This window comes from Acipenser ruthenus, chromosome 21 (assembly GCF_902713425.1).
Source record: "Acipenser ruthenus chromosome 21, fAciRut3.2 maternal haplotype, whole genome shotgun sequence".
Taxonomy (NCBI): Eukaryota; Metazoa; Chordata; class Actinopteri; order Acipenseriformes; family Acipenseridae; genus Acipenser; species Acipenser ruthenus.
In genome coordinates, this window is record NC_081209.1 from 21,988,946 (window position 1) to 22,001,844 (window position 12,899).

The window sequence follows — 12,899 nt, forward strand, 5'->3', positions numbered from 1 at the left end:
ATTTCCTGCCCAAATGCTTGGCTGTTGGTTCTGCCAAGACAACGGTGTTATTATTCTTTGTTTGCTGAAGCAAGTACTTTATGAAAGAAAAATTACTAATAATATTTCCCCAAAGAAGTGCTAATATTGTAGGCTTATAATACTGTTTTAAATAGCATCTTTCATAACAGTTATCACAAAGTGCTGAACAATTAAGAATAAACTAAACCAAAGAAATACGTTTTTAACCGGCTTTTAAAAATCGAAAGCGAGTCAGCCAGGCGAATACACTCAGGGAACGAATTCAAAGAGTCTGGGAGCAGGATTTGAAAAAGCTCTTCCGCCCATAGAGACAAGGTAGAAAGAAGGAAGGAACAGAGAGTAGAGCTGAGTTAGAAGCGCAGAGAACGCAGTTTCATTATGATGTCACACAACGTACTGGGTCAGAAGCTTTGATGGATACAGTATGTCAGTCTCCTCTTGCTTATCCAGTCAGCTAAATCTGCCTTTAACCATCAGTACAGAACATTCCTAATTCCATTCAAATCATGTGACAGTGACCTTTCAACTCTGCCAGTCCCACCTGCTCTACATTAATTATGCTAGGACAGGGCTACATAACCACAGGTTTGTCTCCATGGTGATGATCCACATTCTCTGTCAGCTGCAAAACACATTCAGTTTGAATGGATAGAGGAAATATGTTTAGTCCCATCACTTAGGATTCTCCAGACAAGCTCAAAGCAAGATTGAGCCAGAAATAGGCAGATCTACAGGAAAATTACAACTGTATATTGGAACATAATCCAGAATCAATGATTGCAAACATAGAATAGTAATGGAATCATCATATACCACTTTCACCCTGTGGTGTCTTTTTTATTTACACCAATTAAAGTAAGACAAATCACATATTCTCCAGACACTGGCTTCTACAGTAAAAAATAAACAATGTAATGGGACAAGGAACATTTGTTTCTCAGTCAAACTTGTATCCAGGGCTGTCTCTACAGTATGCATATTGTTAAATGAAGTTACTATTAGCTCCATCCTTCTTGATGACATTTTATAAGCAGTTGCCACAAATTGTGACGTAGCCTAACTTTTTTGTTCTTATCATCTTCATTAATGCATGCTTTATTCATTTGGATTAGACCGAAAATGTAATTAAAAAAAAACTATTAAACAAAAACATGTATTATATGCGCATTATATTATATATATTAACACTAAGACTGATTAAAAGAAATACCTACAGTAGCAGCAGATTAACAAGCAATATTTTTTTACTTGTAATAACTTAGCTCAACTCACAGGGTTTTATCATTCAAATGGTGTGAGATATGCTAAGGAGAACCAGAGGCATTTCATAAAAATAAAACAAAAATGTATTGCCATCTTAGTAGTAAAAATAAGACAATGACTGATTAGGTTTGCCTGCCAAGAAGTGTCGAAGGTTATCAGTAACAAGCAAAGGGAAATTCTTGAAGGTTATACTTTACTTACAGGAACACAGAGCAAAAAACCTTTCCCTCCACAACTTCACTTCACTTTTAGACCATATTTTTTACTGTATTTGTAACCATTTTACACCTACTTGTGAATGAACTGAAAAAAATATTTATCATCATCTCCTGCACATGATATTGAGGTTATTTACCAACTGGAAAATAAACACTCAGCTTCTCTGTAGGTTATCAGCTACACACATTCATTTACCAGGTCCTTACAAAAGAGCATGTTTAACCTAATACACTGTTGTTGACAGACTGTTATAAGATACTTTTACTGTACTGCAACCGTCAGAATGTAAAACACAATTTGTTTTACAATGCAGCCTCACTCAGGGAGGTCTGGATCGAATGTACTGTATAGTAACACTGTCTGATCATTTTATTAGGACCTGTACCAATATCGGGTTGGGTAACTTTACTCAATGTGGTATAGACTCCACGAGGTGCTGGAAGGTGTCCCAAGGGGTATTAGTCCATTAATTCATTAGTATTTCACACAATCGGTGCAGAGAAATAGGCAGAGGATAGTGATAACGAACACATAGTTCATCCCAAACATGCTTAATTGAATTTAGATCTGGGGATTGTGGTGGCCATGGATGATGCCTGAAGTCTCTGTCATGCTCCCCAAACCAATCGCTCACACTCCTGGTGGATGGGTGCATAATTGTCTTGAAAGTAGCTCAGGAGTACAGCATTGTTGGGTGGGCTTGACCTGCAACAATACTTAAGGAAACTTCAGCATTCATTAGGCCTTAATAAAGTGGCTACACATATAACTATAAAGGTTTCAGACAGCACTTCAATAAGACATGAATTACAATGGTCAAGAATCCACTCTTTACAGGTTTTTGGCTCTATATTAAATATGCTCACCAACAAACTAAAACTTGTATTCTAGCTGTCAATAGACGTTACAAACTATGCTTTGTATTATAGTGTCCTGTTAAACTAAACTGGCTGCACATTCATCATAAGAAGTGCTGGCTATGACAGCGACCGCAGAGAAAGAACCAAAAAAACAACAGCAGCTTCACTAGTCCTATACAGTCAGGCTCACGAGGGAGTATTTCTTCATTGCAAGAGGACTAAAAAACGTAAGGCCTGGTGCTTGTTCGGCAAGTGTCACTGCCCAAATATAAATGTCTCAAGAGGAACAGCCTCAGAAAGGAAAAAAGGGCCATTCTCCTAGTCTACAGCTGATAACCAGAACAATTTGATGGTGCTTCTAATTTTCTATCCAAGCCTTTTATAACAGTTGTTTAAAAAGGGGTCTTAGACTGCATGCATTTTGTCAAGAATTATGGAGTGGTCACAAATGTTAATGCAGTTACAACTTGCCTTGTGACTTCGGTAAGAAGGTGTAAAAAAAAAAAAAACACAAAAAAAATATGCTTCTACAGTACTTTGAAATGAGAATATTAAGATTGGCAGTATAAATCAGCTTTGACTAAATGTTCTCAATCTGGGCTTTAATGGCAACATTGTCAGTGCCATGAAGTTCTCAGGTCTATGTGTTGTGAATGTACTGGGTTTCAGCATGAAGCAGCAGAGATACAAATGAGATACTAATCATCAATAGTTAGCAGTTTTTATTAGGGCTCTAGATCGGTCTATACTCCTCTGTGGAGAGCAGCGTTTGAGCCCTAACCACACATCTTAGGAGATGACAGTTCTGGTTTCAGGGTAGTAAGTTCAGTGCTACCTGCTACGCTGTACACCCACTCCTTAAAAATGGAATTTGAGCGTTAGCAAATCTAACACTAACAAAATTCAGCAGTTATCCATCTTCTCTTTATATATACAAAATAGATGATTCAGCTCCTGTGTAATTATATGTGTCTACTTTTCTTAATTCCTTATAATTTGGGTTGCAATAGAGATTGCCATTGTGGTTACTGGATTTAAACAGTTCTCAGGATGTCTAAGAACAGTACTCTTACATAGTAAGCAGAAATAATTATTTTCACCTCCAAATAAATATGAAAAAGTATCCATCTTGTATTACATACTACCCTACCACTGACACAAGCAAATTCTAAACCATGTACAGTGTACCGATTTCAGCAAATATCTATAGACAAGCTCTCAAATGTACTTCATTAAACATGATCAGATTACTGTGCATGAGTCTAGATTCATACTGCACAAGCTCGCCATACAAACACTCCATTAACAGAACCTGTTATTTATTTGTATTTGGCTTCTGACAAGGGTAATCTAATCGGCTCAATTTTCTGGACTCGGCAAAAGCCACCTGGACCATAACACTGTATAAAATATGTTTAGCTCTCCAGCAGTGAAATCGTAATGTATATGTATGAAAGAAAGACAGACAGACAGACAGACAGACAGACAGACAGACAGACAGACTTACTTACTTTTTGGAACAGCAAATTAAAAATTAAAAAAAGATTAAGCCATTTTTCTAACACTAAATGAAAAATATATTTCTTTACAAATGAAAGGCTGCCAGACCTTGGAATAGCAAAACCCACTTAAGCTTAAAAACAGATATACAATGGAAATCTCATATTGGCCTAGACTATCCTGGGGCACCCTCATAAATGTCACTGTGGATGAAATGGCGGACATCCCCTCGTACTTTTTAACACCTGTTTGCATTATTGGAGCATGGTTCTCTCATGTCAAACCAGAAATAAATGCTGTCATCACTGCTGCATTAAGATAAAAATCACTGTATACAGTACAACTATACAATAACAAGATTTTAGTTTTTCACACATGCACCAATGTCAAAATACAAAAGAAAACCTAAGACCATCTTTCTAATGCTTGTTTCCATCTGCCACTGGAATTTACTTGAAAGTGATTTGAATCCGATTTATATTAGGCAGAACGGGGGACTTCTTAGTTATACGATAAGTACATATTGGAGGTTGGCTATTATACAAAGCATGTTACATTGATGCAATGATATTTGTGTAATGTCCAGTTGCAGATGGGATTGTAGACTGCAGCCCTAGCTTGATATTGGAACGAGAGGAGTTTTACAGACTGGTATCATGATGCATTAACCCACTCCATTTTGTGGTCATAATAGAATTATTCCACTGCAGGGATGGAAGCAAGACATCTATTGACAGTAGTTTCACGCATTGAGCTTGATTAGCCACAGTGTGTAGGTAACAAGCTCAGGTGTGTCTTATTAAACTCATAGTAAAACCAAGAATGGACCAAACTGCTATGCAATGGAAATATTAGTTCCATCCCACCACTGTATAGTCCTAAAATCCTAAGTACATTAGGTGTTTATAAGGCTAGTTTCATAGGGGTAGCTTACATAAGATTATCCAATATCAGTGCTGTGAAACCAACTGATATCACTACAAAAAGTTACTTAATAGCAAGTAAGACATTTAAGTATCACGTAATGGAATGAGGACTTCTTGTTTGCCCTAATTGCTTCCAAGCTTCTTTAACTCATAAGGTAGTACATAATACAACTAGCGGCTGGTTTCACAGACCCCAATTAGCATATTGGACAACCTTACATAAATGAACATTAGGTAGTCCAAGATAAGCGATGAATCAGGGACTGTGAAACCAGCCATTAGTGACACACAAGTTACTGAAAATACAACATTCAGACAAACACACATTCAAGTTATCCAAAACACTGATGTAAAGGTCTACAGTATTTTGGCTCAATGGTTTTAATTACATGAAGTGACTCTAAACCTGCCAGAACTTGCTGTCATTTACTGCTATCCCATATCCAATGGGATTACAACTGAAGCATTCCTGATATAACTAACTAGCTGTGAGAAACCCAAAAAAGACACCATGCCTGTATTATTACCAAACAGATATTAAAGATCACAGTGGCACGGGTTGCAGAACAACAAGGCCTTGAATATTTCCCAAGCATTCTTCCCCCCCAAAATGAAGCTAACTTGACTTGAATATTGATACAGGTTATACAAACAAAACAAATGAAGTGCTGTAGCAGAATCCTGATGGAGAAAGAGTAATAACAGGTCCAGGAGACAGATCCCTCACAAAGCAATGTTCGTACAATTGAAACAGCAGCAATGGTGTCCTCCAAGCATGACTTAATGAACTCCATACACAACAAGGGGTGGGATTGTAAGGAGAACATTTGACATTGCTATGGTGGGGCTCCTCGGTTAGGGTGCTTAATGTCATTGGGAGCCTTCAGCAAAGAAAGTTTGGGAACCCCTGGTCAACTGTATACGAAGAAAAATGAGGCCAAGACGATTTCAGTTAGTAAACTGTAGCCCAGTTTAGTCTCTTCTGGAAAAAAGAAAAGTTTCCACTTGTACAATTGTCTTCAGCAAGCAGCACCAACCTCTTCAAAGTATTTTAGAAGCATGGAAGAATTTAGAGAATGTATCAATGGATGCATTCATCTGAGGAAGAAAACCAGAAGACTTGAGATGAAGAGGTCAAATAATCTACCGCAGCAGAAACCCTCCTCCCCCTCTCCTCTTCTATTCCACCCTGAGGGGGTAACGAACGTATGAGATCATTAAAAGATGCAAGACGTGAAACCACAAGGGAACAAAAAAATACTTTGAACAGAAAATAAGCGCCTTTATGCCAGATCCATTTACAGGAAGATATGCCCTTATATACAGAGATCTGTGGAAACCAAAGCTAGAATGACAACAGATTCAAGTACACAGGGGAAAAAAGGGATAACAAATCTAAGTACTATGTATATGTTAAAAGATGTCTGGAACTAAAAAGTCAAACAATAAAAATACCCTAAGCACACCCTAGTTACTGTACAGTTAAAAATGCAGCCTTCAAAAAAACTGCCCACTTACCTCAGTCTAGACCTAAAATACCACCCTATCTAATAAGATAAACTCCACATCACCTAATGTCACCAAAATGCATGCTGGTCCTGAAATACACCTTACCCTCCACTTAGATGGTAGAGGTGCCTCCTTCCACAAGGAACCTAAGCTGGATTTGGCTTGACTCGTCCACCTGTCCAAAGTCACTAAATGCTAGTGTGACATCCACCCCCACTTTTCCCCCCCAAGACCCTAAAAAGGAAACCGGTTGGGGTCTTATCAATTTCAGTACTGAGCCTTGAGGTTCTAGGCACAGTGTTTCTATAATCTAGAAAAGGGGTAGAAGCAGCAGCCTTTGTCCATGTACTTTATGTAGCTCCCTCCTTTTTAAAAGGGCAAGGATGATGTTGATATTTTCTGAAAAGAGCCCTCGCTTTCTCGATCTTCCTTAAACCAAAATCAAGATATCCTACTCTATTGTACCAAAAAGAACACGTTGACCTGCATGTTGGGAATTCATGTGTTAACTGGCTCTTATCCAAGGGAACTGGCAGGATGCCGTACTGTAGAGTTAAACATCAGTGGCTTCACTGAGATGAATGACCTTTTGATAGAAAGGGAGGGTAGGGGTAGAATGAAACACTACTGCTGTACTTTATTTTAAAAGAGAAGGTCAATGTTCTGTAAGTGAATTATCACAACACGTTAAGTTGAAATCTAAAAATCAATACACATTTTTTGAAAAGCTTTTTTTTTTTTTTTAATACAAAATAAAGTTGAGCAGCATAAAAAAGCAAGCTCACTTTTTTTTTTTTTATTATTTCTTGTGTCTCCAGAACATTTGATTTAGGAACATTTTGGTAACAGTAAACATCACAAAAGGTTGTCGCATGTCACTATTTTATTTATTTATTTTTCACAGAAAAAGCTGATTCTACAGAACATACAAGTATTCAAAATCATTCATTCTTTTTCTGGATTATTTTTTCCCCTTTACACACTAAATAACTCAAAAACGCAACAGCAACCTGCCAAATGTTTATTTCCCCAGCTTGTATAAAAAAAAAAAAAAAAAAAAAACACACCCTTGAAAAGGAAGACAATCCAGATCGTTGAAAGCAGGCTCAATGAAAATGAAACTGTAACTGTATAGCACATATTCTTATGTTTGTTTTGTTTAGTCTTTCTTGACTCTCAGTCCAGTCACCATGTGGGTTGTATGGAAAACTTGCTTAGCCCAGAGAGATTTGGGGGGAAATTAAAATGATTCTCATAATAAAATGAAATACTAAATATGCAAATAGCCTTGCAGCTGCTGTTAATAGAAATTCTAAACTATCTGGGTCAGGGAATTGCAGAGAGAGGGTCGTTGTTGATGAAGTTCAGGGCAGTTCAGGGTTGCAATCTGTGTCAGTTGGGTTCATATGTGCAACTTTTTCCAAGGCAGGACCTGATTAAGACATGCCGTACAGAAGCCAGGGTCAGCGAAACAGAGGCCGTGACACAAGCAATTGATTCAATTAGAAACCTTCCACTGTATGACTATAACTTTTTTTTTTTTTAATAAAACTATTGTCTCTTTGCTGGCATACAACTGCAATAGAATATTTCGATTATTTTATTCCTCAACAGTTTCCAAGTGGAAAACTTTCATCACCAATCATGGAAGGCTTTTAAGTTTAATCTGGATCTCATTGTGTCAAGAAACTACAGTGGAGGTGTTTTCATAATGCTTCTCAACTACTAGTAGTTTTAGACTGTGGTACAGTAGGATACTGCAATAGAACAATAAAGTATAGCTAGTTAATGCTTTAAGACTTTAAAATGTGCCAAATCATACAATAACATACACATACAAGTTTTACTAGTGGCAGCACTACAGTATGCAATCGGGGCTTTAGGAGAAAAAACAGAATGCATCACCAAACAGGTTGGTCAAGAGGTTCCTGGGGGCCCACACAGTCAGGGTTCGACATTATTATTATTATTATTATTTATTTCTTAGCAGACGCCCTTATCCAGGGCGACTTACAATTGTTACAAGATATCACATTATACATTATTTCACATTATACAGATATCACATTATTTTTACATACAATTACCCATTTATACAGTTGGGTTTTTACTGGAGCAATCTAGGTAAAGTACCTTGCTCAAGGGTACAGCAGCAGTGTCCCCCACTGGGGATTGAACCCACAACCCTCCGGTCAAGAGTCCAGAGCCCTAACCACTACTCCACACTGCTGCCCATTAACCATGGCCCGGCGGCCCGGGGCCGGTAGAGATCGCAGTTTGGCCGGTAGTTATGAAGCACCGCAGGCCCGACTGGGCCGGTAACATTTTTTAACTGTATAATGTATATAGTATAGTGCACATGGCTTCCATTTCAGGAACACAAGAAAATGGGTCATTGTGCCAAAAAGCTGAAAACCTAATTTACAAACCCATTTTTAAAAACATACCTCCCCCTCCCCCTCCCCCTCCCCTCCCCTCCCCAGATACGCCACATGGAAGCTGGACAACGGGATTGAATTGTCTAACATTTTGATTTGGGGTACAATGTGTTCAGGTCAGAAATGCCATTCACAATCTTAACAGGACTTGTTCGTATCTGCAGTAAGATTGGTGCTGACTTGGGAGAGGCTACAAGCGACAATGATCTGAGAACGATTATGATTATTGTTTGAATAGTGCTTATTATTCGGATTAGTATAAATCTGTTAACCTTTTAGCGTTGGTTGCGGGTTTGCTTGTAAAAAAATGATTATTTGTATACATACATTTTCAATTCTTGAATACAGTATTTTCATGACAAGCACGCCAATGTGTGCATGTTAAATGACAGAAATACAGCAGCATATATCGATAGGCTTCGCTTAGCCACTTTTTTTTTTTTTTTATTTGAGATGTGGGCTCTCTGGTTACCGTACAGGTTACTAAATATACAGAAGTGAAAAAACATCATGAAAAGAATATTCATGCAAGCTAAAGTGTTTTTTTGTTGTTGTTGTTGTTTTCCCTCCTTTTGGTTTTGTTCAGGATCAGGTCTGTTTGTGTTCACAATGCAGTTTGCATGTGCACTCGGCTCATTTATATGATGTGTGAACTGGATGTTTACAATATCCTGCAAGGCATATTGAAAGATGGCAGCTATTTATGTATTGCTCTGTTTTTTTTAATAGAGCAGGTTTTAGATTCTTACATATTGCTGTAGAAGAAAGCCGAGGGAGTACTTTGCTAATTTCTTGAATGTCTACAGTAGGAGAATGCAGTTTAGTCGAGTTCTGCAAGATTTTGGTGTCTGACCAAAATCTCTACCTAAAATTCTGTTTCTTGCACTGCTTTTTTTTCTTCTTCAATTCACTGACGCCATAGCAACCCTGAAGCCAAAAATAACACAATAATAGGTTTAAAAATTAAACATCGGGTGAATTTATTCCAGATGATAACTCATTTTATTTGTATATTGTCATCTAGTCAAAACATGTTAAAATGTACTAAAAGCCAGATTTAAAAAATAGATCAGCTATTCCCATTCAAACATATGGTGTACACATAATCAGAATGGTTAAAACAAATAATCCAGAAGGTTGTTTATTTTATTTTTGAATGGCGCTAACACACAACCCAATACATTACTCTGCTATTAACTTGCCGAGCAGGGCGATACAGTTTTGTACTTATGGGGCAGTTAAAATTGTATCTGGGCCAGTGAAAACACTACCTTAGTGGCCCAAGGGACCAGTAGGAAAAAATCTAAATGTAGAGCCCAGACAGTATTACCCTGGTGGCGAGTTCATGTCTGTATCTCATTGCCAGAGAACTGGCTCTAAATGTAGCCTGGAAATAAATAACCCCAAGCATTTTTGTTTGTTCATTTTTCTGCAGCAAATGGTTAACAACAACAACAACAACAACAACAACAACAACATCAGGGTAGCAGCCATTTCCAGACCGTCATGGAGGTCAGTCAGCGAGTAACTTAGTAGGGAGATGACATTTAAGAGGAGCAAAATCTGTACAATATGAAATGCACAGCAGCCTTTTACGCTCTACAAAGCAGGAGGTAGTTTAATCATTATTTACGCAGGCCTTTATTGGAAGAATCACATCCATCAGATAGCAGGGTATTGCCAGTTTTAGCTTGAGTGTTTATAAGAAGTTTACATTGGATACAGGGTTACGATAAACCTTTTAGTCCCAATTAAGGTCTGCTAGGACTCAATACCCTGCTGAGAATGAAAACAACTACAGTTTAAGAAAGGAGGGTGTTTTTGTGTATTAATGCTTGTCTTGTACAGTAGTTTCTTAGACTGACAAACTTTTTTTTTTTTTTACCACCAACTGCTATAGTAGCTTGTTTCTGACAATCCATTTAATAAACTCCTGCATTGTGTCTTAGGAATGTTCTTTTTAGTACAGCACTGAATGCTTACAGTACCAGTGAAGACCAGGTCTAATGAGATGTGAGGCAACATTCCACATCATGTGATAATCCATAAAAGGTACACAAGCAGAACATTTATGCCAAAAAAATGTTCTTGTTCAGGTAGCCTAACTAGACACATTGTTTTTGCACAGATAATTAAATCTGTATGGGCAATTAAATACAAAATGTCATATCCTACACCATCAATGCCATGGCTAAAGTCTGACATTTCAACAGTACGAATGAGGCTTTAAGCTTTGACTTTGCAGCGACATAAAATCAGGAGAATTTGTGTTGCCTCTTGCTGGGGATTCTTCATTAAGCAAGAGCACATTGCGTGTTCAGACCAAAGAACCATCATTTAAAATAAAAAAAAAAGGAGAGAGAGAGAGAGAGAGAGAGAGAGAGAGAGAGGAGAGAGAGAGAGAGAGAATAGGCAAACCTAGCTTCTACAATCATGGCCACGTTCAGTTTGCATTTTAAAATCAAATGTCCATCTTACTTCAATTAATCAGATTCCCTTATAACCTGGTCTCTTCTACTCCTACTTTGACAGAAGTGAAAAAACAAGATGGGCCTTGTTATTAATTATGTCATGACCCACTTCGTATCTAGCCTGGACTTGGAAGTCAAAAGGTCAATAGGTTTCCAAAATCCTGTAGAAACATGCAGTGTGTAATAGATGGACAGCAGAATTGTAGTATACTATGGCACTTTATGCTAGCTAGAATAAGCAATACCTTAATGGACTGTAAATAGCAGGGACAGCTGTTATTTTCCAAAATAAGTCATTTTTGCAGGACATTCTAGGGGTATAGAGAAATACAGAAACTTTCTTAAATCCTTTTAACATTGATGTTAGACACCATAAAACGTGACCCTCAGTCCCACTGAAGCACTTAAATAGTTATAGTTTTGTTAATCCACCAGGAGGGAATGAGGGACTGCAAACACTGTGACAGCCAGGAAATTAGCCTTTTTGAACCAGGTAATGAAGGCAGAATTAACTCATGAAATTAGAGATTATAATAACTAATTATCCTTGACTTCTAGGATTTCAAAAAAGCTAATCAAATGTGCACTATGCTGGTACTATCAGCTCTGGCATGTACGGTATGGGATACACTATGTGTACTGTAACCTTAAACCCAGTCTTATACCCTGAAATGAAGATACTCCACCTGAAAGGCTAAAGACAGCAGTAATGCATTTGGTATTGGCCAGGAAACTGTTGAGCAAATTTGGTGACGAAATTTATACATTCAAACACAAAGGAACGGTTGCAAAAATCCTGTGCTGAAAATCTCATGACATTTTGAACTAGAAGGCCTTTTAAATCCCTAATACAGAGTTAAATTAAAAAAAGAACATTTGCCCCATTCATTGCTGTGGTTATGTGTGGCTATGTATACTGTACTTTACATCAGGGAGCATTATTCAATTATTAGTCAACATTGACTGATTCAAGTCCTGTCTGATTCCAATTGGATCACGAAGTTGGTTCCTGATTCTTTGCCAGAATTCTTTTATATTTAAAACACAGTCGATAATTCAGGGTTGGTAGCTACTATAGAGCTCACTTTACAGGTTAAAATTCAGCTAATTCTTTGACAACCTTTTTAACATACAAATACAAAATCGAGACTCCATGCCATGTGAGCAAGAGATGGCATTCTTAGGACAGAGTGAAGCCAAGACACCATCTGCTTTGCAGATGAAAAACCTCCCGAGGCACATGGGTGGAACAGGAGCAGGGGTATTATCCCAGGGGTCCTAATCCCCTCAAGTTACATGTTTATATTCTGACCCTGAAGAGGAACAATGTCACTTTGGATAATAAACTAAAGAGCTATCCCAAGTGTATCTTCATTTATGGGTTTTTGGGGTCGTCCCTTGGGCTTTCCTCCTTAGTCTGTCATGTCTCAGACTAGACCCCTGCCTTCTGGTCGTACAGTGTTAATTTACTCTGAGGAACACCAGAAAGTGAAGCCTGTATTGAGCTTCAAAAGCTTGGATTCTCACCATATAAAAACTACTGCACCTTACCTAATGTATAACTACGCTATGAGCACTGAACTGGATATTTGTATAGCAAAGATACCGTACACTGTACAAACATGCCTGTTTGTAACTAAAGCAAGTTGTGCTGTGCCTCTGTGAAGAAGAAACAAAACAGTATAAAGTAAT

At 37.8% G+C, this 12,899-nt stretch overlaps 1 protein-coding gene across 5 annotated transcripts in view; it reads right to left on the reverse strand.

Moving 5' to 3' along the window:
- The window catches only part of LOC117428050 (talin-2-like), a 126,229-nt gene that overhangs the window by 93,906 nt on the left and 19,424 nt on the right, over nt 1–12,899 (reverse strand). The gene's annotated exons all lie outside the window — the stretch shown is intronic.